General features: G+C 47.2%; 1 long non-coding RNA gene across 1 annotated transcript; it reads left to right on the forward strand.

Annotated features, from left to right (window-relative positions):
* Positions 1–307: 307 nt before the first annotated feature.
* On the forward strand, positions 308–4,047 carry LOC139051568 (uncharacterized). Its single transcript, XR_011509428.1, has 3 exons — positions 308–414; positions 1,184–1,270; positions 3,911–4,047. It is a non-coding gene; the product is annotated as an uncharacterized lncRNA (long non-coding RNA).
* Positions 4,048–19,544: the final 15,497 nt, after the last annotated feature.

Consider the following 19,544-nt stretch of genomic DNA (forward strand, 5'->3'; position numbering starts at 1 on the left):
CACCATCCCGTTTCCTATCCAATCCAATCCAATAAGCCTGTCGCTCTGTTTACGAGTCGGGCGGGCGTGCGAGCTGCAACGATGTGCTTGTTTGATCGTGTGTTTTTGTGTTTGCTGTAACTAAATATGACTTAGTTCGCGTGCGCATAAGTGCCACAGACAGCTTGTGTCTCGCTGCAAACTCGCCGTGTGCGTGGCGCGCCAGCCAAATGTGGACCAACGATGTTCATGCCGTGGAGTGCGTTCCCTTTGTCTCTAGTTGTCGTGGAAAGTTGGGTGGACGTCGCGAAGAAATAATGCGTATTGTTAGCGTGCCACCACTCGTCCACTATGCCCCGGTATGTCTGCTGGGAGTAACATCGAAGCATCGGCAACTTGGAGGGCGCTTTTCGACCGCGTCGTGCCATTCAAAAGGTGAGTAACCGTGCTTGCTAACTACACACGTGTTGTGCGTGCTTCTCGGTGTGGGCATAGGTTGCCTTGCGAACGTAGGAAAGAGAAATCCCACGACAACAGTGAAACCTATGCCGATGCTTGCTGGGTGTCAGAGTTTAGTTGCGCGAATTTATTGCCATAATGCGGAATTGAAAATCATGATAAGCGTTTTCTTCTGATGAGAAAGATTAAGTTCGGAAATAATCGTGTTCATCATGCGCGCTTGTGCGTGAGCTCCCGCATTTCTGCTGATGTCGCATAGTAACGACTCATCTACCTCTTGACCGATTCTCACTGCAATGACGTTTCCTCGCTTATAAATGATTCGACGTTCTAGATAATCTCTGCTTACAAAGTTTTCGATTTAGGAGTAGTATTAGGAGAAAAGAAATGTAAGCAATCACAGCGTGCTACTGGTACAGGTTTGTTTTGAAGGGGTGTTGCCATAACTTTGACGTAACTAAACATTACAAGGGATAGTCACATAAAGTCATTAAAGAAACTCTGGAATCGTTATGTAAGCAAACATTCATGTAATGCGCTGCTGCTGCGTGTAAAATTTCGCCTTGTTGAAGGGGTCCCCGTTATCATGACGTTCATCAGCGACTTCGACTTTGTGCTCTGTTGCCACCCTGCACCAGTGCAGGTATTGTTTTCGTGACTGTTTTTACATGGTCCTTGCATGTGTTCACGATGTGATGGTCTTATTGTGCCACAGCTATAAGTTAACACAGAATTCTCTTTGTAGTGGTGAAGCCGTGACCCACAACAGTGTCCACATAACCCGTGGCCATGGCTGCAGCAGCACGGCATGTAATCTGGATGGACATATCAGGTATGCTTTAAGTGTACGTGTTCACAAAAGTGGGCTTCGGTATCATTAGTGGATAAGTGTATCGACATATTACTTAATGAATCTTGCTAAATAGGCTAAATATTTCTGCAACTTTATTCCACTTGCTGCTTATTTGTGTTTGTAGACATTATGCACACGTAATCTTGTTCTGTTAAAACTACACCTCGCATGTCCTGACGTTTAGTATTTTTCTCGCATGAATTGCTTGGCTGCAAGTCCATTTTATTTTTGCCTATTACGCAGTATGTTTCATTTTTATTTTGGTTTTATTTGTTTGGAACTGTTTCTTATGCTGTAGCATATATTTCCCTGTTTTCCTTTCTGCTTATGATACACACATGTGCTGTTTTTGTCCATGTAAGAATTCGCAGTGTAGTGTGCCATATATGTCACAGGTCTAAGCACGCAGTGTGCATACCATTGTTTAACATTGATATTTACAATTATGTCTGTTTTGTTTTCAGAATAACTGTCACTGGCAAATACACATTTGATGAACTCAAATTTCTTGAAATGAAATAGGAAGGCCAGTATTCATTGTACTGCAGTTACTTAAGTAGTGAGGTCTTTTCTGGTAAGCTTTCTATTTTTTCTCTCACTTTCTTCGTATTCTTTTCTTTGCAAGCTGCCCCTATTTATGCTGGTAGGCATTGTAGCAGTTGTGAGTGTGTCTAGTGCAGCAATGTCACAGCTAGGTTGCACACACTACAGGATACCAACAGATACCCATCACTGTTTTTGTGCATTGCTGAGAACCAGCTGTGTCCACTCGGCAAAACTTGTAGTGTCTATTTGAATTTGCCAATCAGTTCATGTAACTTTTCAGGACAAAATTTACGCAGCGAGGGAAGGGAGACCACGCAACATGACCTTGGCTAACAACTCTTTAAGTTGTAGGAAGGACTAACAAGAATAGCACTCGTTTTGCACCAGTTAATTTGAGGGATGGCAGAAGTTGTAATACAAAGGCATAAAATCATGATAAATGGTGTTTGCATAAAAAGAAGTAAGTGAATCGGCACACACTAGTTTCTATCCCTTGTAATCTACAAAGGATGCCTTTCTTCATGCATTGATAATGGGGGCTGCCTGACACTTATTGTTATTTATGTGGTGTGCCTGACTGATTTCTCTTGCCAATTTTCATCCATGGGTGAAAACAGATAAACAATCCTAATCCGGCCTGAAGCCCCATTGCGGATATGTGTGGCCAAGTCGGACGAGCATACTGGTCTTTTGAGTGAAATATGGTGATCTCATAGGTACATATTTAGGCACCAGCCAGTCTGCACTATGTACATTTGACCACATGTGAAAGGAATACAGTACAGTGCCTCTGACACGTACTGGACAAATTTGGTGCCACCTTTAACCAAGCAACCCTCGCTTGCCTCCTTGCCTTTCTCGATTCAATTTTCAATTCAATCAGTTCATGTAACTTTTCAGCACAAAATTTGCGCAGCGAGGGATGGGAGACCACACAACATAACTGTTGTGCATATGCTGCTTAATTTATTTTTGCTGGAAATATATGTGCATTGCAATCCACAAGTGAATTGACAAAGGCACCCAGGCATTGGAGGCTTGCTTAGTTAAAGATACCCAAAATTTGTTTTGTATCTCTGAGGGGCAATGTAGGCTATTCTTTTGATCACGTGCATATTTGGTCCAATGTACATTGGGCACGCTGAGTAGCCGGTGCCTCAGCATGCGCCTAGGAGAGCACCATAATTCACTCAAAGGACCAGTGTGCTCGTCCCATTTGATTATGCATTGACACGACAAGCTGTGCTCTAGATTTAGATTGTTTATCTGTTTCGTTCGCCTATGGCAACCGATTGATACAACAAAATCAGTGAGGAATACCACATCCAAAAATGGGACATGTGTCAGTCAACGCTCATTATGATTGCATGACAGAGGAATACTCAATAATGACGTGGGATAGCAACCACCATGCTTATTTATTAAATTATTTTTATGCAAGCTTGTTCATCATGCTTCTACGCATTTGTTTTTCAACTTGTGCCCTCCCTCTGAAAGCAGCGCTCGGGTTTAAATGATAAAAACACCAGACATGGTGGGGTGTATTTCTTGAATTTGATGTATGCCGTCATTCAGGAGGCCAACACATGCATGACATAGTAGGCTTGGAATGTATGAGTACTGTGCCCGTAGTTGATGCAAATATTCTGTAACGACTGGCACTTGGATGTCTCTGGGATGCATTGGGTTGCCCGTGCACAAACACTCCTACGCTCATTTCCAAGCCAAGTAATTAGTGAGATTTTCTCATTCACGCTAGCAATCCACAGACACTGCTGTCCTTTGTCAAGTGGAAACCGATATAGCTGAAGTAGTTCACGAAATGTACACACGCCACAGCTGATCCACGTTGCACGTTTTTACAGCCAAGAGCAATTTTTGCTTACTGTAGTTACTGCTCCACCCAAAGGCCACACAGTGGTTCCTCAACAACTTTGTGTGAACCGACCCCACATAAATTTTTCGCAGAACTATCTATAACATTTCCAGATCGTTCTGCAGCAAGTGATACAGCGTGTATTTCTGTGGTTGATTGTCAAGTTTTGTTAATTTTCTGTGCTTTCTACCATGCAGGGTACACGTGCACTTACTTCAAGATGACGACACTCCACCTCAAGAACAGCCTCTCCTCAGTGATAAGTAGCGAGATTAAATGAAAGGAAAATATCACATCCGTAACCAGACTGATACTGTGTTTTCCTTCCATTTAACCTCCTTCTGCATTTAAGAAAGCATTGATATGCCCAATAAATGTTTTTGTTAAATATCTTTCTTTGAGTAATGTCTAACATGCAGCATATGTAGGGCCCATGTAAATGTTGCCAAAAGTGCTGCATCTTCGCTGGACATACATACATGCATACAGGCTGCATATATCAAGCACCAAAGACAGTCACGAACAGGTAACATATTTAAATAAGGTCTGGCTGCCATTGGGACACATGAGAAAATGTTACCACACGTGGTGGCCAATTTTGTTATAGGAGTAATATGAGCACCAGCAGTCTAATGTATAAGCTCATTAGAGATTCATTAGGAAGACGTGAGAAAGTCACAAGAAAACTGCTTTGGAGCGCACATCAGGAACACATTTCATGCTCACAAGAAAAACACTCGTCAAGAATTCTACAGGAAGACGGTGGCCAATATGTTATAGAATGACATTAGGAATACATCAGAAAATTCCAAAGAAACTCATCAGAAAGTCTAATGGCTTTGATGTCAAAACTCGTCAGACTATCTTGTGAAACTCATCTCATATTTTCATAAGGGAAACAAAATGTACACGAAACACACCCGCGCACACGAAACAGGAGAGACAAAAAAAAAAACCACCCAATTAATATTTAAAGGCTGCAAAAATCAGCAAATCAAAAACTGAAGCAAACTAAAACATGCACAAAAACTTGTGATTTCGTTGCCGCTACGGAGCCCTGAAAAGCAAGTCCGTTCCGCTCCCAGAGAGGAAGATCCCGCCGACGCCCCCTCGTGCCATGGCAACCGGCCGAGTACGCCCGCCCCTGCCGCAGACGCTGAGGGAACAGAGGAGCGTGTGCCGAGCAACTCGCCCTCTCCGCTATCGCCCGCCTGGCGATGACGAGCAAGCCTGCCGGCCCACTGCGGTGCAGCCCAAGAACGCCGGGAAAAGGAGGCGCCGCTTCCAACGGTTTGTGAACTGCCCCCAAACTCCCTCCGGCGACGGTGGTGCCGCTGACAATCCTGCCATCACGGTACTGTACCAGCCCATAAGTCGAAACGCCACCTTCCTCGCCCTCTCGAGACGCCATCGCCGCCCATCTGTCCTGCATACTAGGCGGGAGACGCGTGCGCGTCAATAGAGTTTAGTTTAGGGGACGCAAACGGCTTGCATACGCAAGAACTAGGGGCGACGGTACTGCGCAAGCACTACTGTCGCCCCTAGTTCTTGCGTACGCAAACAGCTTCCGTCCCCTAAACTAAAACTCTCCAATTTCCGCCGAAATGTAGTGGCTGCGGATGCGGCGCGCAGAACTGATTTGACACCTCTGCTTAAAGTGTGCGTTATCGGCAACGTAGCAGTGCGGTCATAAGCCCTCAACAACAACTCCTGTGTGGGCAATTTCTATGGTACCGACTCTTCCTTTGATGCCCACACAGTCAGTGATAACATAGAAGCCCCCGTCGCAGTGCTTTCCTGCTCCCGAAGTGGCGCGAACGTGAGCGTTGCCTTCGCCGGCAGCGCCATGCCTACTAACGTGCGGCTCTTCAAGCAACTGCGCCCCGTTCGTGCTCGACTGCACCGGCCATTCCAATGCGACCGCTGCGGCGTGTTCGGCCACGCCGGCGACACCTGCTCGCGTGACGCCCGCTGCCTCCGCTGTGGTGAGTCGCGCGCAAGAAAAGACTGCCATGCAGAGGTGCCACGTTGCGTCAACTGCGGCGGCCGTCACTCGTCGACTGAGCCGCGCTGTCCCGAGTGTCAGCTCCAGAGAAGGGCAGCCGTTCTGTTGTTGTCCTCTGAGCGGCCCCTTTCGCGCAAGAAAGCGCTTGAGCTGGCCAGAACCCGCGCCGCATGCCGCACATAGCCGCTGCTACTCCAGCTACGGGCATCGAACAAAGCCGATACAGCGACGCCCCGCGTAGCCACAGCGCCCAGATAGCTGCAGCTCAGCGATCTCACGGCCTTGCAACCGCTCCGAGCAGCGACCCAAAGGACGCGCTCTTAGCCGCACTCGATTTTGCGCTCCGTGCCCTGCTAGACAAATGCCAAAACATCGACGGCAATGCGCGCCAAATGTGTGTCGCGGCTCTCGCCACACAGAAAGCTCTGCTTCAACACACCTAGGTGCGGCTTGAGTCCCGCATGCGCCGAGGCCGTCGCCTGTGCAGCCAACTTGGGAGAGCGCGGCTCTGACCCCGCATTCGCGTCTTCTACTTTATTATTATTATTTTTCTACCACCTTCCTCTGGTCTCTCTCTCTCTTTTTCATCTTTTTCTCCCCACACTCCTTTTTCCCAGTGCAATGCTGATGAGGTGTCCTTCTCTGAGAGACAGTTACGGCGCTGCACTTATCCCTTCTTCAAAATCACGTACAATCGTTTAAAGAGCCCCAGGTGGTCGAAATTAATGCATAGTTCCCCACTATGGCGTGCTTCATAATCAGGTCATGCTTTTGACATGTAAAGCCGCATAATTTATTTTTTTAACGTGGGAGTATGCATGAATTGTCATTTTTCTTATTCAAAAGCAAGTCTAGAGTGCCACTAATTCTCACAAAAAGAAAGAGGGCTGCCTATATGCCACTCAAGAGTTATATGAGCGACTCGAAGAAGGCATGAACAACAAATTCAACTTTTAACGAACGCAAAGTGATCACACTGGCCAAGATCCCGTGCCGTAACCCCCTGACCGTGGTTCGGCGTTTGCGTACAGCGTTAAGCAACGAACGATTTCGACGCTCTCACATCACGGGCACGTGCTCGGCCTGACAGTATAATACCCATATGCTTTTCTCCGCCGGCCCTGCCGGGCATATATAGACCACTTGTTTATTCTTTGGCTTGGGCTTTGTCTTGCGCCCACTTGGTCGGGCGAAGCGTGCGAGGAGAGACGAGATGACTGCCCATATCAAGCCGGGGAACACACAGCGAAGTGCGGCGCTGAGTCATGTAGGGGACCCACCATCGAGAGCCGCGGTGCGCCGTCAAGACTACGCTGACACTAACGGCCATGAGTGACTGGTCGTTGCAAAACACTCTAGCAGTTTCACTAAAGTCATACTGGTCAGTTTTGAATCTGTTCTATGAGAATACACGGGTCGTAACGCCGTCGTGATTCGCTATCGCCACTTGAGCTTGCTTACACTAGCAAAAAAGCTTAGTTGCAGCCCGCTCCCTTAGGGGCCCTGCCAGGGTGCTCTGAAACGAGCGCTCGAATATGCCAATAAGAAGAAACGCCACAAGGGGTCCTGCGGTTCGTGAACAAGGGAAATGGAAGCAGTAAATGTACAAAAAATGTTGCACAAAATTCAAAGAACCCTAGTCATAGTTTTAAATTGCCACCCAAACCAACACTAACAGACTATAGTCGGATACAACTTTAGAAAAAAAGGGCGTTTACTACTCCGAGGCGCATCCACACGAGCACCTACCAATGGGCGCGAACTGGGCCAAGTCGCGTCAACTGTGCGCGTCAACCCTTCGTCACAGTGAATTCCCAAACTGTTTGTGATTGTCTATCATGCCGGAAATATTACCGCGAGCTTACAATGCGGAATTTGTGCCGCGTGCGTTTACTCTGAGCCGTGATCCGGCGAAGAAACATTGCAGCGAGCATCGCTGACTCTGCGCTACGCTTTGCCTGAAAACAGGATCCTGCGGCAACCGCTGCACACATGCTGCGTGTTTGTTCCATGTTTCTTTTATTTCGCTCCCGACTGAAGTTACGACGAGAAAAGCTTGCCAAAGTCTGGTGCCTACTGTCAACGGCGGGTGTGTTCGTGTACTGTGTTGCCGCGTTTCTCGCCGGACAGGGAGAAGTAATGTAGCAAAGCCATTCTCAGGAGAAATGAGAAAAGTGTTCGCGCATGAAACAAACCTACGAGCGTCTCAACAGAAAATATTTGCAAAAGAAGCCTCCGACGCAAAGATTTGTCGCCGTCAACTTAGCATGAACGATCGTTGTCAGCAGTGAGATAGCCGAGTGTCTAACGGCGGTGTTCGAGCATTGTTTTTTAAATTATGGTGTTTAACGTGCCAAAACACCTTTGTGATTATGAGGCACGCCGTAGTGGAGGACTCCGGAAATTTCGACCACCTTGGGTTCTTTAACATGCACCTAAATCTAAGTACACGGGTGTTTTCGCATTTCGCCCCCATCGAAATGTGGCCGCCGTGGCCGGGATTCGATCCCGCGATCTCGTGCTCAGCAGCCTAACACCATAGCCACTGAACAGCCATTGCGGGTTTCGAGCGTTGTGTAGCACGATCGATTGATTGCTTTTCACCAGTGCTCACCACGCGCGCAAGCTGTAGAATGTGTGCTGTGGCATAGTCACGCATATGTTGTGTTGACAGCGCTCGATATGGTTTCCCACAACATAGCTTCGCGCTGCTTTTCGATTCTTGTGTTATGTAGCAATTAAAAATTCCGAAGACAGTGTTAAGACAACGGTTCAAAACAATACGAGAATGTAGGCACAGCAGCTTGTGAACCAGCTCCTATAATAGCTCTACCCGCGTCTGTTTCTAAATGTGTGTATGTTTTCTTGCGTTTGTCATTTTTTTTATTTCCAACATTTTCTTATATTTGAGATTTTCATAGTTTTCGCGTTTGTGTGTGAATACGTGCCTGCGTCCATGAGTGTTTGCGCTTACTCTTATTTCTGTCCTTTTCTTTAATATTAGCATTTGTTTTTGCTGGTTTTCTTCAAGCAAAGTATCTTTACACATTTTCATTAACCACTCTCATTTAAAGCACTAACTCCTGTACACTGCAGGGCTGGCCTCTTCCATCTCATCAAAACCTTTCTCACTGGTCTACCTCGTCTTCTCAATCTGCCTACTCGCTGTGTTTTCTGTCCTTGCTTCTTGTGTTGTTGCTGCAATGTGATTAACCAACTTGCTCAAAACAAATTTTGATCGCCTATGAAAATAGAAAGGTTTAGAGATACACTTTCTTAACAGCGCCATGTGGGTTGCACAGTAACTTTGCTTCTTACTTCTGTTCATGTTTATGCATCAGTGCATGTGGCAGCTAGCCAGAAGTGCACATGAAAGGCTGCGTATTGTGAAACAACACATTGCTATGCTGTTGCATTTTTCATGCATTCAGTCTTAGTAAACAGACGGTTTCTCTGCCCATCACATATAATGGTAAAAATTTTCAACACGAATAACATTGTGCAGTGGGTTGTCATTTCCTGTCTGACGCTCTCGTCGTTACAAAGACATTATTCAATGAATGGAGCGCAGCAAAGCAGTGTACTGAGAGCTTTTGCAACATTCACCATTTATTACTTCACCAATGTCATTGTCTGAACCTGGCCGTCGATCGCTATGCCGATGGCTTGGGAATTAAATAATTGCCTCAATAAAACACTTTCAACTTTACTCAGCATTTGTTAGTACAAACAATGCTAGCAGAACTATTCACGGTGAATAATTGTGCTTACATTGGTGTTACTTGCCCGGTCAGATAAACAAATACAACAATGGCTAAGGAATGACTGTGATTTGATGTGCAGACTGCAAACGGTGCCTTTCAAGCGTGCCCTCGACTACTGCAATTAATAGCTACCCATAAAAGTTTTCTCGGCCTCACTAAGCTAATGATGTTTGATAATTGTTCTCTTATTCGCATTACTTGCCTGGGCCAGGTAACCAATATAAACAATGCCACAACATGAATGTGTTTTTGCATGCAAGCTTCCAACAGTGGCTGTAATTTTCACGTTGAATACTGCTGTTTCACCTACAGTGGCTACGACATTACTGCGCTTTGAAGGGCAGTCGTCGGGGCGCGCTTGAAAGGTGCCTTTCAAGCACGCCCCGACGACTGTTATTTCATCACAGGGCCCGTCATGCTCGTAGGTGGCTGCCCAATAGAGCATTTTGGGCCTTCTGACACTGGAATAATTCATCTCAACAGGTTGGGAAAAACAGTAGGGGCAGCACAAATACCTGGAAGCAGGCCGCCTAACAGGGCCATATTGCTCTGTATTGCTGTTATTTGTTCAGGTGGGTTGATGAAATTAAATGACTGTGCAGTGGAGTAAACCAAGCCGACGTTGTCTTTTTGTTATTGCTTGGCTGCATGTATTGGCCTTTCGGGGCATGTAAATTTGACAATGGCTCCAAAACGACTGCTATTGTTTTCCTTACGACACGCGGGTTGCCAAGATTGGCGGTCAATTTCTCCTCGGCTGCTGCTACTTCACCATAGGGCCCGTCAACTCGAGAATGGTTCCCTAGTGAGCACTTTGTGCCTCACTAAGCCAATGATGTGTTATAACTGTTCTCTTATTCGCATTATTTGCCTCAGCCGGATAACCAAAATAAACAATACAACCAGATGAATGTGCTTTGGAGCGCAGGCTGCTAACAGTGGCTGTCAATTTCGCGTTGACTACTGCTTTTTCGCGTCAAGCTGGACAGTGGCTGCCCAAATAAGCATTTTGGGACCCACCTAGTTATTCAGGGTTCATAACTGTGTTTGCATTCAGATTTTCCAGCATTTCAGCACGTTTCCATGCCAATACTGATATTGAGCACGATCTGTGCAGGACGGTGCTTTTTCATAATTGAGCTTCCATTAAAAGGAATGTGTCACCAAATGAACTGCTTATTATTTGAGAGGTCACGGGAGAATACTTGGCTGCTGTGAACCCACCGGAAAAATTTTGGTATCCCTAGTCAGGGCTGTTCTTTCGTTGTTAAGAAGCTGTTATGCTTTGTCGAGTGGCTCAATGCCGGACAGCTCGCCGTCAAAGTAGCTTTCTTCAGTGTCATTTTCACGCATGGCCGTTGGATGATGATGGGTTGGATGTGGTCACTTCCAGACGTATCAAGCCAGAATTTTGCCTCCAGGTCCATCCCGTGGTGAATGTTCTTCCTCCATGCAGTTTTCCGCCGTTACGTGCTTGATTTTTTTTCCCTCAAGACGTCTTCGACCGTGGACAGCTTGTAGTCTCTGTTGTCCGCAGCTATGCCATTTTTCGCCTTTGCCCACACGAGCTCGATAGGGTTAAATTCGCAGTGGTACGATGGGAGCCTGAGTACAATGCAACCGGTGCTTTCAGCTGCATTGTCTACGATGTAGCTCAGAAAGCGTGCCTTTACAGATGCTACAAACTCAAGCAGCTGCATTTTAACCATCATTTAGCTGTACGTGATGTTCTTGCTTTTGACCCACTTCTGTATTTTTTCGTTCTTCCAAGTTGTCGTCGGCTATTTCTCTTCTCGCCGGGAATGGTAAGGTGCATTCTCCAAAACAATGACGCTACCAGCAAGCAACTACTGCTGAAAATCATTAAGCCATCCTTCAAAGCTATTGTCGTCCATTTCTTCGTGGTAGTCGCCTTTTTCGCCTTGGAATATATCTAACCAGCCGTCAACGAAGCCATCCTCGCTGCCGATGTGCGTCACAATCAGGCGCTGGCATTTTCCAGAAGGTTGTTTCAGAAAAGTCAACAGGACGTTTGCTCGAGCGTATAGGTGTCCGCGCTTCTGCACCACGGTATCCGTGCACACGATCAACCGAGTGTGTCCCGCCATCAGCCATGTCTCGTCCAGGAAAAAGATCTTTCGGCCTTCCGTCCGGTAGCACTCCATGTCACGAAGGTAGCGATTCCGCCATTCAGCGATGTCATCCCGGTCGATAAGCAGCTGATTGCGCCTTCTCTTCTCGTGCTTGAATCCGATCTCGACAAGCAGATGAGGCACAGTACACCACTTCAGTGATGGGAGATCCATACGCTTCGAGAACTCGTTATCTTCTCGACCGTCGGTATCTCGTTGCGGCGAAAGAAATCGTGCACACATAACCTCAGTGCAAACAACGTGAAGCTGTCGTACTTCGTGCTGCGTCTTCTTTTCTCCGAATTTCGTGGGCACTTTTGCGAGGGCGTCGACAGTTTGCCACCCGAAATATGCGACGCTTTGACCTCCCTGCTCACTTTGAACACTGCGCTTTCGCTGACACTGAGCATCTCGGCGATAAACTTAGTCGTGACCTTCACGCTGTGTTCTGGCTCCCTGTTACGCCAATACGTGCAGCAGTGGAGGATCATGTTGGGTAATTCGCTGTTCAGAATGTGGCCACTCTTGTTCTTGTCGAGGTTCCTTGGTGGTGTGAGCATCGAGGCGACACAAGGCTCGTTCGGCAACAAAGGATCGTATTTCGATGTCACCTCGCTGGTCTCCATGTCGGAAAACTCGCACGGAATGCCTTGCGCGAACTAGCGAGATCGCAGGCTTGCAAAAAAAAGAAAGTGAGAAAGAAAAGTTTCTGAAAACACAAAACCAAAAAAAAATAAAAACAATTATGCTATTTCACACCAAGAGTGTTTATTTAAAACGATAAACGAAGCATTTTTAAACCTTTCCTGCCTCGAGTATTCACGTCCCATGTTCGTATGTTCGTACTTGTTGCGATAAATGCATTGTTTTATATAAGTACTTGTACAATAGCAACTGATTCATTTGAAGCTCGGAAAAAGAGTAGTAAATGTGCCATGTACATGTAAACAAGCGCAAAAGCCATGCAGAGCTGCTCTTTCTACTTTCGTCAGTTGCGGAATGAAGCTAAAGAGCAGACGATGGGCAGCGTTGTGGAAGGAACGGGGTTATATTTCTGTCGCGGTCCGGCATGTGCTGTGGCACATGAGAGCTCTACTAAACCAGTCATCACAATATAAAAGTCTATTTATGCCGAGGATTGCGCGTTTCAGATGCACGATTTGTTTAGTGGGATTATTTTAGTCACGGAGGCAATCGGCTGTCGCGCTTCGGTCATCTGGGTGGGGCCTCCCCTTTTTTCTAAAGTTGTACCCGACGTTCAGTTTAACTCTCCGTAGGCGCTGTACATCGCGGGCGCCCCCGTGCCTTGGTTGGTTTGCCGCCAGAGGGCGGGAGCGCCGCAGATAGCTTAATGCCCCTTGATAATTTGAAAGTTGCGACACTCTTTGAACTATGCCGCCGCCGCGCGGCCTCCTCGCCCCTTGCGCGTTCCCCCGCGGCAACCAGTTTTGCCCCCGTTTTTCTGCACGACGATTGGTCTCCCTGCCGTTGCCCTTGGAAACGCGCGGATCTTGAGTTTTGCTTGTGTTTTTCTTCCGCGCCATTTTCCTCCTGAGCACGGCTGGCTCGGCTTAGCAAACGTTGTACGCAGTTTTTTTTTTGTACGATGTGCTAGGGCTATGCCGGGCTGTTGCGCATATAACTGCAACGAGAAGCCTGAAGATGGTTATGCCGTTTTTACGATACCACAAGGAAATCGCGACGGCTTGCGCAGGAAGCAGTGGCTGCATGACATTGGCCGGAAGAACTTTGTTCCGACAAAGAACAGCGTTGTTTGCGAGCTGAGGCGTCTTTCTTATAGCTCGTAGCAAAGCATCCCGTAATGCTGCATTTTTCTTTGCATTCTTCCGACCTGGTCACCAGCGTTTTTGTTGGGGTTGTTCTCAGTATGCTTAATATTCTGGGGTGGCTCAATCACCTCGCACGTCGCTAACTGTTGGTATTCAATCGGAAGTGCAGCATAATAGATTCTGCTTTACGCCCTGAAAAAAAACTAGTGGCAAGTATAGCCGTGGTATTGCACGTGATGAGGGTTAGCTAGTCAACATTGAGTTTTTTTTAAGTTTTAAGGCGAAAGCCTTTAGATCTCTGTTTCAAGGTCGCGTTGTCACGGGAAGTATCACGTGACCCAAGGAAGGCCAGAGGTGACCCAAAGCATGCCACCCCTGCATAAGAGAATGATTACCCAAGTTAAGTACTGAATCATTAGTGATTGAGATAAGGTGGATTAGGGAGGACTAAGGTTGATTAGAGTGTATTAAAGAAGATTAAGGTGGATTAGAGTGCAATAAGAAGGATTAAAATGCATGAATAAAGATTAAGGTGGGTAGAGGAGAAATATGGCGGATTATGGTGGATTAAGGTGAAGGGTTGATGAAAGGGTATTAAGACCGATTAGGGTGTATTAGGGTGTGTTAACAAGGATTAGGGAGGATTAAGGTGGATAAAGGAATATTATGGTTGAATAATGTGGATTAAGGTGAATTAGGGATGATAAAGGAGGATTTAGACCGATTAGGCTGAATAAGGGTAGATTAAGGTGGATTAGGGACCATAGAGTTGGATTAGCTCTGATAGAGGTGGATTAGGGTGTATTAAGGTAGATTGGGACTATTAAGCAGGATTAAGCTGGATTAAGGTGCATGAATAAGGATTAAGGTGTATGAAGGAGGATTATGATGGATTATGGTTGATAAAGGAGGATTAAGACCGTGTAGGGTAGGCTAAGGTGCATTAGGGGCGATGTTGGTTGATTAGGTTGTATTAAGGTGGATTGGGAGTATTAAGCTGGATTAAGATGGATGAAGCAGTATTAAGACGGGTTAGGGTGAACTAAGGTGAATCAGGGTTCATTGAGTATTAAGACCGGTTAGTCTTCCATAATCCTCTTAATGCACAATATTCCACCGAATGCACATTCATCGACCTTAATCTGCTCTAACCCTCCTTAATGCACTTTATTCCTCCTTAATCCACCCTAATGCTTCCTCATTCACGTTAATCCACCCTAATCCACATTCATCTACCTTAGTTCTCCCTAATCCTCCTTAATACGCCCTAATCCTTCATTCACTTTAATTTCTCCTAGCCCACCATAATCTTCCTTAATGCACCTTAATCCTTCTTAATACACCCTTATCAATCTTCATGCACTTTAATCCACCCTAATCCACTATAATCGTCCTTAATGCACCTCAATGCACCCTCATCCACCCTAATCCACCTTCACCGACCTTAATCCAACCTAGTCCTCCTTTATGCACCTTCAATCACCCCAATGCACCTTCAGCGACTTTATTCCACCTTAATCCTTCTTAGCACACCCGAATTGATCTTAAGCCAATCACTAATCAATAACTATGCTAATCATTAATCATCCCTTATACAAGGCTGCACATGCTTTGGTTCGCTTCCCGCCTTCCTTCGGTCTCGTGATATTTTCTGTAGCTCACAACAGGACCTTGAAACAGAGGTCTAAGGCTTTTGCTTAACAAGCCACACACAAAGGGATTTGTCACAAGCAATACTAGATCAGACGCACGAAGTAAATCATCGGATCATATGGCCGAAAAATTGTTTGGAGTATAGACCAGAACACGATAGCCTCGCACCCAGACTAACCAAACGCATACTCTCGCACCCGGGTTGCCCGGTCGACCGGCGCCATTTTGTAGTGGGCAGCCAAAGTGTCATGAAAGTGTGTTCGCCGGCGACAGGTAGACATGGCAAACGCCAGATCTAGGACTCCAAAGTGCGGAAATGTGCCGTTCACGCGGATCCAAAGTACAAGAAGTCATCTGGGCATCATTGCTTCGTGTTTGGATGCCAAAACAACCAGCGCAAAAGGAGCAGGTTGCATAGTGCTGTTTGCGAAGAGCACAACACATGTAGGGAACCGTGCCGGTGCGGTGTTTCCTGCCTGCACAATTTCCATCCGCATCGAAGAATGCCAAGCTGCGCCACCGGTGGATAGCAGCAGTGAATAGGAAGAACTACCAACCCAGTGAAAATGCACGAGTGAGTATTCGATCTGTGTATATTTTGGTGCCACGTTTAACTATGCGCTCTACGAACGTAATATGTGTAACACGCAGGTTTGCTCCGAGCACTTGCTGGGCAACAAGCCTACAGAGCAGAATCCCGTGCCGGTGCTTCGCCTTGGCTATGCCAAAAAGGCAAGCCTTTTCGTGTTTTCATTCATGCAGAGCTCCCGACGGTTAAGCGGAACAGTTGAGTTTGCGGTTAGCGATACTTGCAGCTGGTGCACGGCATGACATAAGCGTGAGCGTCAATTTGTAGGCAATAGAATGTTATCCTGCTGGTGAGCGTTATTGCTATGAAAGTAAACCGAAGTCTGCTCGTCACGTAGCATGCGTCCACAAAAACGTAAATGACGACTCCTCGTCGCCAAAGGTGTTCTTGCAGCGCGCCTGTCTTTACGAGCTGGTGTTGCAGGTGTCATTCGTAACGAATTCATTTGAGCCTTCTGAGCTCTAAAATGCGTACAGGCTGTTTGCGGGGCAAAGCGCAAAAACAGGTCTGATACCAGGTAGCTGTAGTTGGTGTGGCTAATTTCTTGGAATGCAGGTGCCGTTGTTGTCTTGTACCAAAGTGGTCCCTGATGATGCAGCTTTAAGTAGGCATGGTAATTTTATGTACCCTGTCACGGTTTGTGCAACAACTATACAACACCTGCATCTGTCATGCTGACCCTGTTATACGGGCTTTCACTGCACATGTAGTTGAACATTATAACTACTGTAGTTCCTCATTTTCAATGAGTGCAGGTTTAGCTTCATATGCTGTTTGTTCGAGTGCTGTAAGCTTGTGTTCTGAATGTTTTACTCTTAAGTGGTTGCATGATACAATTGGCCTGGTGCATTTTCTATTTCATTTTGAGAGGACTTTATATTTTCGCAACAGTGATGGCATGGGAAAGAACTACAGCCCTTCTTACTATAACGTATATTTTGTTTTCAATGTGCAGGTGGTGAAGGGCAGGCGTCTGCTAATCAGGCAGGCTATAAGCCCAGTCAAACGACCTCGCCAGTTGGTAGCCAAACGCGGCCAACCCAGTAGTGACCATGACAAACAAGACCAAACTGAAAGTGCAGAGGACTTTCGGCGTACTTTAACAATATATGGCACCAACACAGTGCTGTATATTCATTCACAGGTTACGTGCCAAAAACGCGGAGATGTTACAGCTCACACGTGTTCTAGCATATAGCGCGCGGTTTGTACAAACGTAATAGCGTACTTGCCCGATGTATTCGCTTCTGCAGTTTGCACAGCACTCAGCATGGCCATTGCGGACTTGCATGAGGTCTTGAAGTTTAATTGGTTCAAAACAGCGAAAATGACAGGTTAGAAAAAACGCGAAACACGCCTTCCACCCAGCTAAAAAACCCAAGTTTCGCTTTTTCGCCGGGTCGCATCTCCCGGCGTGGCAGCCCTGGCCTGCTACTTAGCGGCGCTTACGATAGATGGCGTGACCGGCGCTCATCAATATGGCAGCGCGCTTTGAATTCGCGGTGTTCTGGTGTATAGAACTCGCCTCAAAGCTCCCTTTGCATTGGTATACCCCGTTCATACGGCTTTAAGAAAAAACCAAACTCCTCATAAACGTTGCCTCCAGCATTATCGATGCTGTTATTAGCATTTCTCAAAAATTTCAACCCCACTGGGGCGCGCAACTGGCCCAAAATAACACGCCTCCATAGAATCCTGGGGACCGTCCGCGGGAGCCCAGGAGGAAAAGCGCGCCGTGCGCAGCGGGCGGGCGAGGAGAATCGAGGAGGAAAGCGCCGTGAGGAGGAGAGTGTCGCTACTTTCAAATTATCAAGGGGTTTTAAGGTAGCTCTGCGTCGGCGAAGGTGCTCGGGTCGTACAACTTCTCAACTTACGAACTGAGCAAGACTTTTCACCGATGCGTTTTTAAAGTTTTTATAGTCTCGCGTTTAGCAGATTGCTTAAAAAACTTTACGTAGCTATGAAAATGCTGCTGCGCTCCCCCGGAGTGCGCTGTGGAGTCCTTAGTCCAGGGCCGCAGCAGCGCCGGCAGTCCATTGCGCTTTACTCACCAGTGTTAGATATGGCGCCGTTTCCTGAGGCTACTTCGAGTTCCCCAAACCACTTCGATACGCAGCACAGCTAATTGAGGAATGCAGAAGCAGGAAAGCACATTCCAGAGGAGCGGCCGAGCCAACAAGTTTAAGGCAACAAGTTCACGTGCCAACAAGTTCGTGCGCCGCCGGGATTAGCAGGTGGGCCTCCGACAATGGAGCATGAGCAGCCCTCCCCTTCTCCTCGTTAGAAGTGCATTGCCAGTCTGCGAGGCAAGACCGCAGAGAGCCGCCAGGTGTGACACCGCGACACGGGCGCCTACCATTGGCTGAAAGTGGCGTCATCGGAGCGGACTCTCCCATTGGTCAAACATGACGTGACTTACAGTGCTCGAAGGGTTTATAAGAAGCCTTCCAGAGAGACCTGAGGATGCTGGGACATGCCCTGATTCCCTGATTCACCTCTCTCGAACTTCTTGCCGCGGGCCGCAGCGTCCGAGTTGCTGCAGGCCCGTAATGACTGTTACAACTGTTAATTGACGCTCACCTCCCTGTACATAATGAGAATAAATCCCTCCCAAGTTTGGGTTTCCATCCCGAAGTCCGTCCCCCAACCCCTACATCTGGTTGGCAGCGGTAGGATCGCCTCCGAATGCATCAGCTGGTGGCAGCGCTACGGATAAACCTTCGTCGAGAGAGATCCTAAGGAACCGGGAAGAGCGAAGAAGAGAGAGCCTTCGTCGAAAGAGGTCCGAAGAGACTGGGAGTATCGAAGAAGGAGCGAGCCTTCGACCCAGGGAGTCCGGAAGGAACCGGGAACAGCGGACAAATGAACCGGATGGCAGGGTGCTGCAACCGTAAGTGAGCGCGTGGTTTTTTTCCTTATGATTCGCCAGACTCAAAGGTTGTGTGTTCAATTTTGATAGTTCTGGGAATCGGGAGTTTGATGCATTGTGTGTTTGCACAAATTAATTAAGGAAAACAGTTTTAACCACCTGTCGGGGCAGCTGCCATGGATCTTAGAAGGTTGACGAGGTTGGAATTGTTGTTGGTGTGTGACGATTTGGGAGTTGAGGCGGACGAACGGATGGAAACGCCAGCTATCATAAAGGCGATTAATGATAGTGGCAATGATGACAAAAGCATTGAGCTTGCTTGGGAAGTGATACAGGAGCCACGGGAGCGTGTGCGTCGTGTACGTTTGCGAGAGCGTCGTGAGCTTAGGAGTGAGCGTCAGCGTGAAGAACGCGAGAATGAACGGAAGCATGAGCTTCAAGAACTTACTCTTAGGTGTGAGCGTCACGGACGTGAGAATGAACGCGAACGTGAGCGAGAGGAAAAGTATGAGAGAGAGAAGGCAGCACTGATCAAAGCGATACAGGATTGTGATCAGTTATATGCACAGAGACAACGGCTGTCTGAGAAGTCTGTAGGAAGTACAGAGCGAAAGAATGTGGAAGTGTTTAGCAGATTTTCGCCAGAAGCCGACGAAAAGAATAGGGCCTGTGAGATTAGCTGCAGATTCATAAGTGAAGGGAAAAGGCTAGCTGCTAACGATGCCTTAGTGGCAACAGAGGCCGTTAAAGGCCGCTAGGAGAGCGACGAGGTGCTGTGCCAACAGATGACTCTAGAGACAGCTAGGCCAGCTGCGAACAAATTGGCACAGTTACCGAGCGTGTGCGTCGCTGGTAATGTTAGCGAGGTTGCTAGCGAAGGAAAGGGTACTGCTGACCCGAGGGACGCGAGCACCCATGTAGAGCCAGATGTGCGTGCAGAAGTGAAGTGCGAGCTGAGCGGTGCAGTTGAGGGTAATTCTCAGGATTGCGAGCTGCGTAGCTCAAGAGAATACAACTGCATTGTTCAGG

Source organism: Dermacentor albipictus, unplaced genomic scaffold (genome assembly GCF_038994185.2).
Source record: "Dermacentor albipictus isolate Rhodes 1998 colony unplaced genomic scaffold, USDA_Dalb.pri_finalv2 scaffold_12, whole genome shotgun sequence".
NCBI classification, from domain to species: domain Eukaryota; kingdom Metazoa; phylum Arthropoda; class Arachnida; order Ixodida; family Ixodidae; genus Dermacentor; species Dermacentor albipictus.